The sequence below is a fragment of the Dendrobates tinctorius genome, unplaced genomic scaffold, assembly GCF_039654945.1.
Source record: "Dendrobates tinctorius isolate UK_male_01 unplaced genomic scaffold, ASM3965494v1 ptg000003l, whole genome shotgun sequence".
NCBI classification, from domain to species: Eukaryota; Metazoa; Chordata; class Amphibia; order Anura; family Dendrobatidae; genus Dendrobates; species Dendrobates tinctorius.
Window position 1 is genome coordinate 15,885,248 of NW_027361671.1, and position 17,155 is coordinate 15,902,402.

Sequence of the window (17,155 nt, forward strand, 5' to 3'; positions counted from 1 at the left end):
GTGGAGAGTGAGCCAGGGGAGATGTAGGAAGGGATGGGAGTCACAGCACTTGGTGGTTGGGAGCAGATTTCTTGACGGATATTATCTATTTTTTCTGTAAAGTGGGAGGCCAGGTCATCAGCACAAATGTCTGTGATAGGGGCTTGTGCTTTTGGCCTGAGGAGGGAGTGAAAAGTGTCAAAAAGTTTCTTGGGGTTGTTGGCTAGTGAGGAGATCAGGGTGGTGAAGTAGGTCTGTTTGGCAAGGTGAAGGGCAGCGTTATAGGTTCTTAACATAAATTTGAAGTGGATGAAGTCTTCTGGTGTGCGGGTTTTTCTCCATACGCGTTCAGCACTCCTGGAGCATCGCTGGAGAAGTTGAGTTTGCGATGTGAGCCAGGGCTCTTTTACTCTGTGTTTGGAGGTTCTGAGGGTGAGGGGAGCTACTTGGTCAAGGGTGCTTCTAAGAGTGTCATTGTAGTGATGAACAGCCAGATTAGGACAGGAAAGAGAGGAGATTGGGGACAGAGATGAGTGTAGGGAATCTGAAAGTGTCTGAGGGTTAATAGCTTGTAGATTTCTGACTGTGTGGTAGGTAGGAATGAGCTGGGGTGGGCGAGGATTTGTGAGCGTGAAGGAGAGAATGTTGTGGTCAGAGAGTGGAAGCGGTGAGTTGTTTAGGTGGGAGATTGAACAGAGCCGGCAGAAGACCAGATCAAGGGTGTTACCGTCCTTATGTGTCTCAGAGGTTGAAAGCTGTGAGAGGCCTAGAGAGGTGGTTAGTGATAGAAGCTGGGATGCAGATGTGGAATTAGGGCTGTTAATGGGGATGTTGAAGTCTCCCAGGATGAGGGTTGGTAGTTCTGAGGACATGAAGTGAAAATCCTATTGTAAAATCCATCATCTCTGTAATATATGTCTATTCATTGCCTTTTATTTCAAAACAGGATTCACATGATGAAGAGGAGCTCCCAGAAGAAGAAGGAAGGGGTGGACAGACACTTGGAGTGGGCTCACAATTGGTAAGTTTTTTGCATCAAACGCAGAAACACAACATCACACTACACACAACACATAGAAAACAATGTTCTGCAGACCACACACAGCAAACAAATGCCTACATCCAAAGACATAACATTTTTTGTTTTCTTCTCTAGTCTTCCCAATCTGGTGCTCGGCCAAGAGGTCCTCGCAGTGCCTCCCAGGGTCGTCGGCGACAGCAACGCGGCGGTCACCAGCGTGTAAGTATAAATATTTTTGCTTTGTTTTTTTGCACTTTTTATTTCATTTCTTTTGTGGAGGCTAATTATGTTATTTTTGTCTTTTTCTTTAACAGCCTTCACAGCGTGCTCCCGACTCTGACGGTGAGGATGGAGGACTCGATGTGGACCACCTCATCGATCTCGTCAGAGAAAGGGAGCCGCTCTGGAATATGGCTGACCGCCGCCACGCTGACCTTATCGTTACCCGACGACTCTGGGAGGAAATCTGTTCGCTCCTTGTGGGCCGCTGGGAGGACCTCGATGTTCGGGCCCAGATTAAAGAGCGTAAGTATATACAGTACCGGTTGCTTGATGTAAACCAGTGTTTCCCGAACTCCAGTCCTCGTGGTCCCCACGGATCATGTGTTCAGGATATCTATTTACTATGGAAATCCTGAAAACATGACCCCTGGGGACCATGAGGACTGGAGTTTGTGAAACACTGATGTTGTATACTAACCACTCCTTTCTCGTTTCAGGGAACAGAATTGTGAATCGGTGGCGGTCTGTGAGGGATCGTTTCAAGAAGGAGTTCAATAAAGAGATGCGGGCCCCGAGTGGATCTGGAGGACGCAGGAGAAAGTACAAGTACGCACAAGCCCTGTCGTTCCTCCGGGAAACAATGGTCACTAGAAGGTAAATATTACACACCACATGTGAAAAAAAATGTTAGATGTAACTTTTTTTTTTCAGCCAGGGCCATACCATGTCAGTATTTTAATTGTTTTTTTTTCTCTTTATTCCACAGCACGGTGAGCAGCACTCGGGAGCCTGCACGATTGAACCCTTCTGAGGCGATCCCTGAGGAGACCGGCACCGAGGGACACTTCGACCACCCCGGTACATCTGCACCTTCCCAGCCTTCCCACACATTCGACCCATCTGTCCCATCCACCAGCACAGGAGCATCGTGGCCGCCTACATTACATGAAGCTGCTGGTGAGGAGATCGCTTTCCCTTTACCCCACCCTTCTGCCCCTGCCACCTCTAGTACACCTGCGGGTACTGGGCGGCAGCGGCAGAGGGGTCAGGAAAAGAGTTATGCGCCAGAGTTCTTGCATCTGAATGCATCTTTCCAGAACTGTCTAAAAGTCTTGTCAGAGCAAATCTCCGCAGGCTTTCAGCAGATCAACTCCAGCATTCTGGAGGTGAAGACACTTCTGCAAACCATACATTCAGAAGCAAGATCTTCGCCAAACCACACCTTTTTCAGGTCTGTTGTGGAGCGCATGGCAACACTATCTCCTACCCAGCAGATGCATGTAATGCATTCGTGCCACGGTGCTCTACAGCAGGTTACCTCCCAATCTCCACCTCCCACCACTGTAGTTCCTCCACCTGCACCCCCTCCAGCCACTTTCCATCCTCCCCCTCCTATTACATCTGCACCCCCTCCAGCCACTTTCCATCCTCCCCCTCCTATTACATCTGCACCCCCTCCAGCCACTTTCCATCCTCCCCCTCCTATTACATACCAGCAACCTCACCAGTACCAGCAACCTTCCCAGTACCAGCAACCTCCCCAGTACCAGACATCTCCCCACTTCCAGCAACCTGCCCCGTACCAAACTCCTTCCCCGTACCAAACTCCTTCCCCGTACCAAACTCCTTCCCAATACAACTTTCCATCAACATCATCTGCTCCTACAGTCCCTGCCCAACCCTCCACTCCACCGCCCACCACCTCTTCTGCCTCCCACATGTCCACCCATTCTGTAGCTTTTTCCACACCATCACCTCTAACTGTTCCTTCCCCACCACGATCCCAGTCCTCTCTCCACACTCCCATTGTCGAAGTGTCCCGCAGCCCCTCCAGCAGTATTTCCACCCCACACTACACCGAGTTATAATGTTTTTTTTGTAATAAAAATGCCCATTTGGTTGGTTTCAAACCTTTATTAAAAAAGTTTTTTTAACTTTAAAAACAGTTTACACAAAAAAAAATATTTTAAATAAAAGTTAAATTATTGTTTACACTGGTTGTCTGTCATTTCTTTCTGCGGCGAAATATGTTTAAAAAAAAGGTTAAATACAGGGTATTTAAAAGGTAAAAAGGTATTCAAAACCAGGTATATAACTGTGGGTAAATTTTAGCTTTTTGCCACAGTTGTGTTCCTGGTTGTGTTTGAAGCAAAGTATTTCACCTGAAAAGTTGTGTTTATTGTTGGTGATTTCCTAACAATGTACACAACTTTTGTTAAAAGGTGAAATACTTTGCATAAAACACAACCAGGTACACACCTGTGGCCTAAAGCTAAAAATAGTAAGACCATGACAAGATAGCCAACTTTGGTTGGCAAAGGTATATACTGTTGGTCCAGAAGGTACACAAGTTTGGTTAGGGCACAAATCTTTCACACTCTGTCATCCTGCCAGTGTACTCTGCCTTGAGGTGACATAAAGTATAGTGCAAAATTGTCCCTCATTACTGAAACCGTCACAGAACTTCTAGTGGTAATATTTCCAATGACAACATCCATCTTCGCCAGTAACTTGCTCTTCTCTCCAACCTGCACTTTCTCCTCTACAACCTGTCAAAGAAGGGCTGTAGGAACATGCTATATATAGTTTTCCAGTAGCCAATCCCGTTCGGAAGGCCACAAGGGTCAATTTTAAAAACCAGATCCGGCATAATCCGTCGAAAAACGGATAGAAAAACGGATGAACCGGATGAGACGGATCTGGTTTTGTCTGTCAAGAACAAGATGGATCCGGCAGAAAACCGGATCCGGCACATCAGGTTTTACAAAACATTTGACGGATCCGGCATTCTGGCACGACGCCGGATCGCGCCCGACGCCGAAAACCTGATGTGTGAAAGTAGCCAAATCAGCCAAGCTTTCTTGCAATAATGTCCTAGAGGCAAAAATTTGGTGCCACAAGGTGCGTGGTTTGGCGATGCTTTCCAAGCAGCTGGTCCCGCCTGTACCCAACAATCTTCTTGCTGAGGGAGACTCTTCTCTTTTCCCAGAAGGTACCTGAATATTGCAAATTGCCCTCTTGAAGCTCCAATACCTGGTTTGGCGATGCTTTCCAAGCAGCTGGTCCTGGCTGTACCCAACAATCTTCTTGCTAAGGGAGACTCTGCGCTTTTCCCAGAAGGCACCTGGAATATGCAAATTGCCCTCCAAGCTTCAATCCCTGTTTTGGCGATACTTTCCAAGCAGCTGGTCCTGGCTGTACCCAACGATCTTCTGGATGAGGGAGACTCTTCGCTTTTCCCAGAAGGCACCTAAAATATGCAAATTGCCCTCCTTAAGCTTCAATCCCTGGTTTGGCGATGCTTTCCAAGCAGCTGGTCCCAGCTGTACCCAACGACCTTCTTGCTGAGGACGACTCTTCACTTTTACAAGAAGGCACCTGGAATATGCAAATTGCCCTCCTCAAGTGTCAATCCCTGCTTTGGCGATGCTTTCCAAGCAGCTGGTCCTGGCTGTACCCAATGATCTTCTTGCTGAGGGAGACTCTTTGCTTTTCCTAGAAGGCTCCTTTGTGCTTCAATCCCTGGTTTGGCGATGCTTTCTTGGAATATGCAAATTGCTGAGGAAGACTCTTCACTTTTCCCTGGTATCTTTTTTTATTTTTGAGTTTACATAAGAGTTTGATTTTACAATGCCATTATCTGAGTGTGCATCTCATTTAAAGGTGTTGCCCTGTATCAAAGAATATTATTCCATAGGCTCAAGAATACAAAAAACAAAATGAGCTTTTAGGGTAAATGCACTCAGCGACTATTAGATACCAGTTAACCCACATTCTTTTTGCTATAGGAAGATTGTTCTGGAAAATGTTGGCGCTATTTCTCCTGAAATGTCTTGTAGACACTGCTTTAGATGTCTTTTTTAAAATATTGTGGGTGTTAAAGGCTTGTTCACATGAGCGTATAACATCGTCGACTGCTATGCAATGTTTTATCGGATAGCACTCGGCCCATGTTTTACTATAGGGCAGTGCAGATCTGCAATTTTATTCTCATGCCGATTTAGCAAGAGAAAACAATCACAGCACGATGCTGGTGGATTCGATGTTTGAATCACGTGCACCCATGAAATTCTATGAGTGCCTGTGGAACATGTGGTGCAGTCCAATTACTGCGGAAAGAGACTATGGAGAAGATGGAGAAATTAAGTTTTTTGTGTTTGTTCTCCGCAACTGTTATACGATTCTCTCATGCGAGAGAATCACATCACACTAAAGTGACATTCGGATTAAAACTCTGACAGAATTTGAGCCAAGTGTCATTAGCATAATCAGCCCAATTCTCTTACATGACAGAATATATTTGTACCCTAATAGTGATATTCCTCCAAGAAGAAGGCCCCATAAAAGTGGCTTGATGACTTTTCAACCATTTCATATCTTTGAAAATCTAAAGCAGTTAAAAGAAGCAGAAAAAGACTGAACTTATGCATTACACTAGTCATTTTTACATTTCTGTTCATTTGTTCATTCTTTTTAGTGCATTTCAAGTGTTTTCCAGGCAAAATAATCGTGAAAAAACACCGTGGGCACATACCTTTACTCAAACTACCGAGGTCCAGCAATGCCCCTTGCCAATGCTCTTGTTAGGCGTCGGGTTCCCGTCGCTGCACAGCGGGAATCCAGAGCCTTGCTTCCAGCGGTCCCCCATTCCTCTCCAGCTGTAGATAAGGCTGCTCAGCAGACTCATCGGTCCCGGCACTCTGCCCAGACTAGCTCTGTGGGTTTGGTTGCTGCTGCCACCTCTGGCCCAGCTATAGCAACGCATGCTGGTCAGCAGTGAGCTACTCCAGGGACTAGGTCCTCCTTTCGGTCCACAGAGCATGCCCGTGGTGCGATCTCTCATTGGAGATCGGAGGCCACATGCTCAGGTCCTTCTCCAGCTCTGATTGGACCATCAGAAAGGTCAGGAAGGCCCCGGAAGGACGCGGCTATAAAAGGTTCACATGGCCACCCAGCCATGCGCTAGTATAGACTGCATTACCAGACTATGAGGAGTGAGTGTGGTATGCAAGTATGAATGTCTCTGGTGACTGACTCATTTGAAACCCCTACCCTTGGTACGCATGTGTTGCGCAGCCTAGCCTGTTAAGCGCCCAGGCCTAGGTGTATGTAGAGGCAGAGTCTGAGATTGACATCAGTGTCCACCGGTGGCTCTGCACTCCACAGTGCACATGCTCGACACTCCACCATAGTCAGCATTTATAGTGGCGTCCGCAGGTGCAATGCCGCGCGCTCAGTAGTTCTAGAGGGACTCAGACCTTAAGTCCATGGGGTTGAGTTCTGTGACAGCATACTGTGCGCTCTCTTGCCAAGTGCTGTGATTTTAACAGGCTCCGGCATTTATGTTCAGCGGTGGCGCAGCTCTGTGTCGTAACAGAGTTCGCTTCTGTTCATACTGGGTGATGTTAACCCACGTGTGACCTCTTGTATACCGCTTTATACTTTCGCCATTACTAAGCAGCAGTTTACCACCCCTGCATGGTGGACCCCGGGCTGCGAACGCACCTTCTGTTATTTTATTATTTGGTGCGTTCCGCCAGCCCTAACAGCTCTGGCCTTTGTTGATTACCTGCAGTAGTTACTTCTTGCCTGCAATGCTGTAATAAATCACTGAGCTCAGTGACATGTGATGTCTACACCAGGCATTCAGTGATTGGCTAGAGCGCTGCAGATGGATTTTCACAGCCTGCAGCCAATCAATGTATATTGATTTAATCAGCTGTCATGTGCCTTTAACGGGTGAATCGGAGCCTACGTCAACCAGAAATGCATCAAGTGAACCAGTAACAGGCTATCACGCAGGAGAGCGATGATCAAATACATAAAGATAAGACTTTGCCCAAAAAGGACAACCTTGTAAGCACTCAGAGTCCTCTTAAATGGAGACAGAAAAATTTGGTGAAGAAGAAATGGAGAGTTGTGGTCATGGGGAATTCCCAGTTGAGAGGAACAGAGGCCGCTGTCTACAGACTGGATACAACCTCTCTAGCAGGGGTCCCCAACCTGTGGCTCGGGAGCCACATGTGGCTCTTGGGCCCATGATATGTGGCTCACAACTGTCCGCCAGTTGGTGCATTACCATCAGGTCTAGCAAACAACTATGAAGAGCAGTTTTTCAGATGTTAAATTTTGTGAGTAGTCCAGTACAGAAGAGCAGATCTAAATGTACATATTCTGGCCTTGGGGGTTTGGAAATAATTTAGGTATGGTAAGGTGGAGACCGGATGATCTGAAGTGTCAAGAGGAGATGCTTAAAGCTGGATGCGACAGTATGGTGGGGGTGGTTGATGCGAAAATGGTGAGTGGGGGTAATGTGGGAACCTCTGGCACCTGGTACACTGTCTTTGTGTAATTTCAGTGAAAAAACTTTGTCGTTATACCAGTAATGGGGGCAATATGTCTCACTATTGTGATGTAGGTGGAAGCTGGATGTGGTTTGTGACTCTCTCTTGGACCTAAAGGTGGCTTGCGACCCTCTCTCAAAGCTTAATGTGGCTCTCAAGGCAGAAAGGTTGGGGATCACTGCTCTAGAGAAAAGTGCAGCCTTCCAAGTGCAAAAATCAAAGATGTGTCTGACAGGATATCAGGACTTTTCAGACTTACTGATGACTAGCCTTTCCTCCAAATACATGTGGGGACAAATGACACTGCAAGAAGGGACCTGGAAACAATATGCAGTGACTTTGAAGACTTAGGCCAGAAAGGCAAAGACCTGGGAGCACAGGTGGTCTTCTCATCCATTCTCCCAGTGGATGGCCATGGAACAGAAGTGGAACAAGTTTCTACAGGTAAAAAACTGGTTATGTCGATGGTGCCATCAGCAAGGATTTGCATTTCTGGATGATGGATTGAATTACTTGTTAAACTTGGGCTGCACCTTACCAAGACTGGAAAACACATCATTTGGAATTAACCTTTCTACTCTTATCAGGAGAATTTTAAACTAGAACATTGTGGGAAGGTGAGCAAAATGCCAGGGAAAGCCATACAGCAAATAAATAACAAAGCCAAAAAAATCACAATAATAAAAAATATTGGAGAAAGTGAAACTGATCACAAACTAAGATGTTTCTGCACAAATGCAAATGTACAGAGCAAGAACAACAAACAAGGAGAATTGGAACTACTAACACAGGAAAAGAAATATGATGTTATTAGCATCATTGAAACTTGGGACGATACACATGATTGCAATGCAAGGCTAGAAGGATACAACTTATTTGCAAGACGCAGATTTAATAAATGGGGAGGAGGTGTCACATTGTATGCTAGAAAAGGGTATACGTCCACAGAGAATGAAGCTTAAGAGACTGGAAGTTCTGTCCAAACTGTTTGGGTAGGAATACAAAGAGAGAACAAAGGAAAGGACACCATTGCAGGAATTTACTACAGGCCTCCTGGGCAAGCTGAAGATATGGATGAACTCTTCGTGCATCAGATGGCTTAGTTCTCAAAAAAATATGACAAAGTGGTCATGGGAGATTTCATCTATCTAGACATTTGATAGGAATCTCTCTCAGGCAAAAGTAACAGGTCCGGCAATGTTTAGCTGGCAAAAGAGAAGACTGAGAGGAGACTTCATTTATGTCTATAAATATCTCAAGGGCTGTCACACCTTTATTTTCATTTGCACAAGGAAAGACTAGAAGCAATGGGCTGAAACTGAATGGGAGGAGACACAGATTAGATATTAGAAAAAACCTTTCTGACAGTGAGAGTGATCAAGGAGTGGATCATGCTGCCACGAGATGTTGAGTTCTCATTCGATGGAAGTCTTCAAACAGACGCTGGGCAGACATCTGTCTGAGATGGTTTAGTCAATCCTGCATTGAACAGAGGGTTGGACCAGATGACCTAGGAGGTACCTTCCAACTCTACCATTCTATGATTCATTCTGGATGCCCATCGTCGACCAAGTCACGCGATCGCGAGGTGACGATTGGTTGTCCTGACAGTCGAGGGTCTGCAGAAGACCCTTGTGACTGTCATCATGATACTCCTGTTAACTCTAGCTAATAGCTGGCATTCATTGAGGATCGTGATTTTTGCTGAAGCACTGCTATGTGAAGCACAAGCAATCAAATGACTGCAGCTTCAAGTCTAAAGTAAAAAGCTTTTTAATAATGTTTTTAAAAATATGAAAAAAATAAAAAAGCACATTAGTTCAAATCACCTTCCTTTTGCAGCTCTGAAAATATTTTTTTTTTTTAAAAATGCACATATTTGGTGCCACTGAGTTCAGAAATATCCATCAAAGTATAAAATAAATTGATCAGATCGGTAAACTGAGTAACAAGAAAAATAATCAAGATGCCGGAATTACATTTTTTTAGGCTGCCTCAAAATTGCAATAAAATGCAATAAGAGGCAATCTACCCAAAATCTTTACATTCTAAGCCTTATTGTACACACAAATTTTAGTTTTTGACCACATATAGGGTATCCAAGCCAAAAAAGGAGATATCGTCTTTGTTTGGGGGGGGTGAGGGGTTAATTTTTTGTCTATACATGTAAGATTATTTGATTAATTAAATATTGAGAAGTTCTTTGCAAAAACCTCTACTACTGTTCCTTCTATGCTCCCTGGATATCTCTGCTCTCTGGACCTGACACTGACTGTAGTTTACTGTGTACAATCCTGCTGACAGGTTCCCTTTAACGGTAAAGGGCATTCACACTAAAGTTTTATTTGATCTAGATTTTCTCTTTTGTTTATTCACTTTGCCTGTTAATTGATAAATTAAACTATTAATACTTCCATTTTTTAAAGCATTCTTATTTTTTAGATATTTTTCCACACTTGCCTAAACCTTTTGCCCAAGATGATTTTGTGAAACTAATTTAATAATTCCTTTAATTTGAGCGTCTTCCTTCTTCTGTTGATTTCCTTTCATATTCATTCATTTTCTTTTTTTTTCTGCTTTATTCAGTATGATATCTTATAGTAAACAACCAAGACCATGAGCAGTCATAGAAACTGGAAATGAGAGGGTTTCTGTTGACCTATAAGACCCATCATGAACATTCACATACCATGGTACATAGAATCTTTCCCATTTTAGATTTTCTCTCCTCTTCCATATTGCCACCTTAGGCCGGTTTCACATTTGTGTTACAGGCCGCAGCACCGGCCTGCGCACGCCCGCCGCTAAGCCCCGCCCCTGCCACGCCTCCAGTGGTAGCTCCGCCTCCGGGCGCATGACGCCGCATCCCCTATCTTTATCACTGAGGACGCAGGCCGTGCGCAGTATGCATTTGGCGGCGCCTGCGTACTTTTGATGGTGCGCCGACCAGCGCTAAACCCAACCTGTTGCAATTTGGTTGCGCTCGGCGCACCGTCAAAAAGACGCAGGCGCCGCCAAACACATACTGCGCACGGCCTGCGTCCTCAGTGATAAAAATAGGGGACGCATGACGCATGCAGCGTCATGCGCCTGGAGGCGGAGCTACCGCCGGAGGCGTGACAGGGGGCGGGGCTTAGCGGCGGCCATGCGAAACCGGCCTTAGATGTGAATTTGGTGTCATTTCAATCATGGAATCATTTCCTGTCTCTACACATAACATGTGTCTTAGAAACACAAAATAATCTGTAAATTTACTAATACTTCAATTCTTCTATCTTTTCCCTTGTTGCTGTTTGGTAAAATATGTCTTCCTACCCTGTTTTTTATAGTTTTGCTTGGAAAGAGAATCTGTCAAGGTTTTGATAACTTTTCTGAGAGCAGCATGATACAGGTACACAGACCCAGATTAACGCAACATATAACTTACCGGGCTTCTTTCTGCAATTTCTATTAAATCCCTGTTTTATCTACTGCAGATTTACGAATTCTCTGGGTGCTGAGCTGTATATAACATCTTCCACACCACTGATTATCATCTTTCTGTGTACACTGTGCATAGGCAGAAAGCTGCCAATCATTGGCAGGGGTGGGAGTTACACTACATGGCAGTAGGTTTACTAACTATCTAGTGATAATCTCCTGTTGATAAAACCATGATTTTATCAAAACTACAGCAACCAGTCTAGTTAGTAACACATTGCTAAATTCAGGGTCTCTGTTTTTACATTTCGCTGCTCTCAAATGAGGTGGCAAAAACCTGGTGCCACATTTCCATTTAATGACAAGATTTGTCATATTTTTGAAAATGTATTTCAAATATTTGGCAAACTTTTATTTTCATAATTTACATACAATAACAAAGATTGGTAAACTTCCAAGTAGTGATATTTGAGGTAGAAATCAGTAACATTGTCACATGTGGGACCAGTAGGAATCAAGGAGTCAACAGAAAGATATTTTTTGTGACTTCATTGGCTCAATTTTTAAATCCAGAGGATGCCCTATATCGCCAAGGGCGCCATATTCAGATTTATTCATGCATGTTGGTGTGGATTTGGAAGTGGTATTTTCTAGATGTATTAACTCATCGTCTCTCAGTAAAATGGTTATACATACAAAATTGTGGGTGTTACAGTTTCTGTAGGAGCCTGGGAGAATGCAAGACAGTTTAGATTTGTTCTGTGCGCTTCGCTTCCAGGGGAACATCAGCTTTAGCTAGCAGGGAGATTGGAAATTGGTCAAAGGGTCATGGACTAGACATAGTCTTGGATGGCAAAACACAGCACAGAAAGGTTGAATGAACACGTCTTGGTCTGGTGCTATTCCTAGCTGGCTTTAATTCTAGCACATGTGGAGTGCTGAGAGGGCGCAGAAAGACACATATAGGATACTGCTGGCCATCCACTGCACCCTGACCTATCTCCAGTTGTCTCGTCTAGTTCTTGCCACTGGGTCTCGATAGGTATGGGTGAAAGAGTGAGGTTGACGACTTGTGTAACTCTTCCTCACTTTAATCCAAGTCATCTGCAAGTCATGATTTCAACCACTGCGTATCTAAAGTCCTGTGGTGATGGGAGAGTGGCAAAGCAGCAGGTGTGGAATCACTGGAAGCTGTAGTCCCGAACCTGCACGCAGGTGGCCCAGGCTCCCCACTGGACCGAAGCAGCAGTGGAGCTCGGCATCCTCCTGGGTGTCTGAGCAGTCCTGTTTAGGATCACTTTGCTCACCTCAATCAAGGATGGGGCTAGAAAAGGTGCCTCAAACATAGTCTGCTTCATTTCACCTGGCCAGCCTACAGCAGCTGCCGGGTTTCCTATTCAGCGGTTGACACGCAATAAAGAAAAAGAACATGATGGTACTCAACCTTGGTGTCACGTGCCCCATCCTGAGTGACATGGCCAACAGGCCGGTAACTGATGCAACAGGACGTGGCACATGTAATTGTCCTTTGTGACGTGGCCCGCAGGCCGGTAACTAATACAATAAGACATAGGGGAAAAGGGGAAACCTGGGTAACAATAATAATGGCGGCCCTGCGATAGGGAATGGGGACGTGGAGACCTCCTGCACTCCCCTGAGTCAGTGTCTCTACACTCCTAGTGTTCCCTAGGCCGGTTCCGCACTGGGCGACAATCAGGAACCTCAAAACCCTGCCTCGCCCTGCACCTAAACCCTCACTAGGGAATTGGTCGGTGCGGAAACTAATCCCACCACTGCACTAAACACACATAAGGAAAAGTGACAAAACAGGGGAAACACCACTTAGCTTTGCTCTGTTGCTTACGCTCCTAACAACAGAGCCCACCACCTGCGTGCATCTTTTCCTCCGACCGGGACCAACACCATAGTGCAGCCTTGGAGCAACCAGAGTTCACCACCTCTATGCAGCTGTCCAGAGACAGTCCTGCAAATGAGTCCAGCTTTTCTGCCAAAAAGTCCAGCATGCTTGAGTCCAGCTCTCAGCAACCAAGTCCAGCACCGTGAGTGCAGTTCTACACCGCAACTGCCACTCCACCAAGCCATGCAGGCACTCCTTGCTGACACCATCACTGAGACTCCAAAGCGCCGACCTGGGGAACAAGTTATGTATGTGTATGTTCGGTATGAGCTGGTAAGACTCCGCAACACACTTCCATAAGATGTTTTTTGGTGGCCACCCATACATGCTCGTTCACACACAGGTCCGGACCTGAACGTTTATGCGAACATTATATTTTTTTTAAAGTGAAGGGACATGAAAAGTGTGGCAGTTCAAAAACATTAGACCAGGGCATAAACTGAGCAACATCTAAACAAACATACGTTTAAACAAACATACATAATAAACTATTTTGGAGGAAAGCTCATACATCCAAGATTGAGAAGTGAATTACAGAAAAGTAGGTTATATTAAGTAAAAGAAATCAGTGCAAAAACAAAGAATTGACATAAAAGGCTAAACTTCATGTAAGTAGTTCAATTAATCTAATGGAGTTTACTCTAGTTGGGAAATAAAGTAAATCTATTGCTTGAAAAAGGTTTATTGTGAAAAAAAGATCACTGTGTCCATAGTACAGAAATCTAGACATGATGTCCAAGTTTATTACATTTCACATGAATGCAGATTTAAAAGGAATATGCATCAGAAAAGTATTCTTTGTTATTAACCTGCAGATATGGGCTTAGTCTGCAGGTTAAGGGTATGTGCGCAAGTTGCGGATTTTGATGCTTTTCTGCAGCGTTTTTGGACACACAGAATTGCCTCAAATCCGCAGTGCATTATGCACACATTGTAAATCAAAGGGAAATTTGAAAATGCTGTGCACACACGGTGTAAAAAAACGTGCGGAATCGCTGTGTTTTTTTTCCAGCAGCATGTCAATTCTTTTTGCGGATCTGCAGCATTTCTGCACCCATTGACTTCCATTGATTTTGTCAAAACCGCAGATGTAAAAAAGATCTGTGGTTTTGCTGCGGATTAGGGTGTCAAATACGCTGCAGAGGAAAGTGATGTCAAGTGTGTGGGCGGAGTGTGTGTGTGCAGGAAAAGGAAGTCACCATCTTGGAGCCAAAATGGAGGGCTATCATTGCATGGGGATGAATGCCGGGTGTCTGATTGACCTGGTATGTATGTGTGTGTGTGTCTGTCTGTATGTGTGAAGACTGTCTGTATCTGTGTGCGTCTGTCTTCCCCCTGCGAGATAGTGCGACATAATTGTACTCAGTCGCCGTATGGGACTACTGCTCTCATCCGGTTATTATGGTGGGAGAGTAGTCCCATTGTTCGGCGACTGAGTACAATTGTGAGTTAAACACAAAACACATAACACATGCAATACACATACAATACATGTAACATACATTACAGACAGTACATACAACATAGAGTACATACTCACCACATACACCTAATTCGCCGAAGCCCTCAGTCCCCTAGAAAAAAACAAACAAAAAAAGCATAATATACTCCTTGGTCAGCATAAATCCCATAAACAAGCATCCCATCCTCCAGCGATACACTACCAGGAGCTTTGCCTTATTGACACCTCTCCATTGTTAACCAGGCTTAATGTGACATTAACACCTTATTATCTCATATGCCACCGCTACACAGCAGTGAGAAGAGAGAGGCTAAGCGCCAGAATTGGGGTGGCTGCGGGATGCGGGCTGCTATTTGTAGCCGGGGGGGCGATATACATGGTCCCTTCCTATGCTATGAATATCGGCCCACAGCTGTCTGCATAGCCTTTTTGGCTATAAAACATAGGGGACCCCACATTATTTTTTGGGGGGTCCCCCTATTTTAATAGCCAGTAATGGCTTTGCAGACAGCTGCAGGCTGATATTCATGGCCCGGGAAGATCCATGGGTATTAACACCTTCCCAGGCTACAAATATTGGCCCCCACTCTGGCGCAGAAAATTGCACAGGAGCCCATGCAATTTTTTTTGCCAACACCTTGTGTTAACACCAAAAAAAAGGTTTAAAAAGGTTTTAAAAAAAACCCCTGCAATTAAATATTTAATAAAAAAAACCCTTGTGTCACCCCATTAATTATGTCAAAATAATAAGTAAATTTTTGCAAACTTTTTTCCATTTTCAAATTAGAATTATGGTTAAGGCTAGGTTTGGGATTAGGGCTAGGGTTGGGATTAGGGTTAGGGATTGCATTAGGGTTAGGGTTGGGATTAGGGTTAGGTATTGGATTAGGGTTAGGGTTAGGGTTGGGATTAGGGTTAGGGTTGGGATTAGGATTAGGGTTGGGATTAGGGTTAGGGTTGGGATTAGGGTTAAGGTTAAGGATGGGATTAGGGTTAGGGTAGGGATTAGGGTTAAGGTTGGGGTTGGGATTAGATTTAGGGTTAGGATTAGGGTTAGGGTTGGGATTAGTTTTAGGCTTGGGATTAGGTTTAGGGTTAAGGTTGGGATTAGGGCTGGGTTTGGATTAGGCTTAGAGTTGGGATTAGGGTTAGGGTTAAGATTGGGATTAGGGTTGGGGTTAGAGTTGGGATTAGGTTTAGGGTTGAGATTAGGCTTAGGGTTGGGATTCGGCTTAGGTTTGGGATTAGGGTTAGGGGTGTGTTGGGGTTAAGGTTTTGGTTAGGCCTGGGGTTATGTTTTACATTTGGGTTAGGGTTGTTTTGGGTGTTTGGGTTATTGTTAGGCTTGAGGTTAGGGTAGGGTTTATATATAAATATATACAAAATATATATTTTTTATATATTATTTGGGTGTTGAAAATCGTATCTAATGACATTATTTTATACATTGTAAGTACATGATTTTCCAGCGATATGGGACCCCGCAGATGACTCGTATAAAGACAAATTTTTCCGCGACATATGTTGGACCAAAATATTTCGCCAGCTATATCCCGAATGGGATTCCTGCACAAATGCAAGGCAGTTGCAAATTGGTAATTATAAGATTACTAGATGGAGGCTCAATGCTATCGCATCTGGAAGGCAGTAATGTCACGATGAGGGCAGGCATTGCAGCATTGAGAATTTATCCCCCCATGTGCTCACCCACCTATCCACTCTCTCTTTCCTCATGTGCTGACTTCTCCCATCTGTGCTCTGTTCTTTGACCTATCTACCCAATGTGCTATCCCCTTGTCTGCTGTCTCTCTCCATCCTGTGCTGTGTTCTCCCCTCATGTGCTGTCCCGTTTGATCTGTCTCCCCCTGTGCTCTGTCTCTCTCTCCCCTGTGTCTGACCGTGTACGGAACATACCACATCTCCTGGGCAAGGGAAGAAGCAAAAGACAATACTGACACTACAGCAGGAGATCGCAGAGGATACATTTTGTGAGGTAAAATATTGTTTAAAAACAATCAGTGAAATATTTTACCTCACAAAATGAATCCTCTGTGATCACCTGCTGTAATGTCAGTATTGTCTTTTGCTTCCTCCCCTGCCCAGAACATGTGGTATGCTCCGTACTCAGTCAGACACAGACAATTTTTAAAATGAACTTTCGTTCATGGAAACCCCTTTAATGTGAGCGGCTTCCTCTGCCTGTAGACACGTCGTGCATCTGCCGCTGGGATCAGCTGAATGATTCACTGCGCTTGCTTGGAATTCGCACAAGTGCAGTGCGACGGCGTTCCGCTGGTGGTACCGTGCAAGAGGCTGCGTGAGTGTGTGAGTGTGTGAGTGTGAGATTGATTGTGAGAGTGAGTTTGAGAGAATGTGAGTGTGAGAGATAGTGTGTGAGTGTGAGTGTAAGAATGAGTGTGAGAGTGTGAGTGTAAAAGTGATTGTGTGAGTGTAAGAGTGAGTGTGATTGTGTGAGTGTAAGAGTGAGTGTGTGAGTGTAAGAGTGAGTGTGTGAGTGTGAGTGAGTGTGTGAGAGTGTGAGTGTGTGAGTGTGAGTGTGTGAGTGAGAGTGTGTGAGTGAGCATGTTAGTGTGTGTGTTGCGTACGGCATATAGATAGTGTGTGTGTGTGTATGTGTGTGGTGCAACGGTGTTCTGCTGGTGGTACCACGTAATAGGTTGGTACCAGCAGCAGTTTCCATATTGAGACACCCATCACTTGGGTGTCCCAATATGGCGGTCGGGGAACTTCCTCCTCTTAGAATTCTGGGATACGGTGACATCTGGACA

The 17,155-nt window shown here is 44.8% G+C and overlaps 1 long non-coding RNA gene across 1 annotated transcript in view; it reads right to left on the reverse strand.

Annotated features, from left to right (window-relative positions):
* The window catches only part of LOC141098007 (uncharacterized), a 345,239-nt gene that overhangs the window by 81,723 nt on the left and 246,361 nt on the right, over nt 1-17,155 (reverse strand). The window contains exon 3 of the long non-coding RNA XR_012234136.1: nt 14,445-14,478. This is a non-coding gene — a long non-coding RNA (uncharacterized lncRNA). The remainder of the gene's footprint in view (nt 1-14,444; nt 14,479-17,155) is intronic.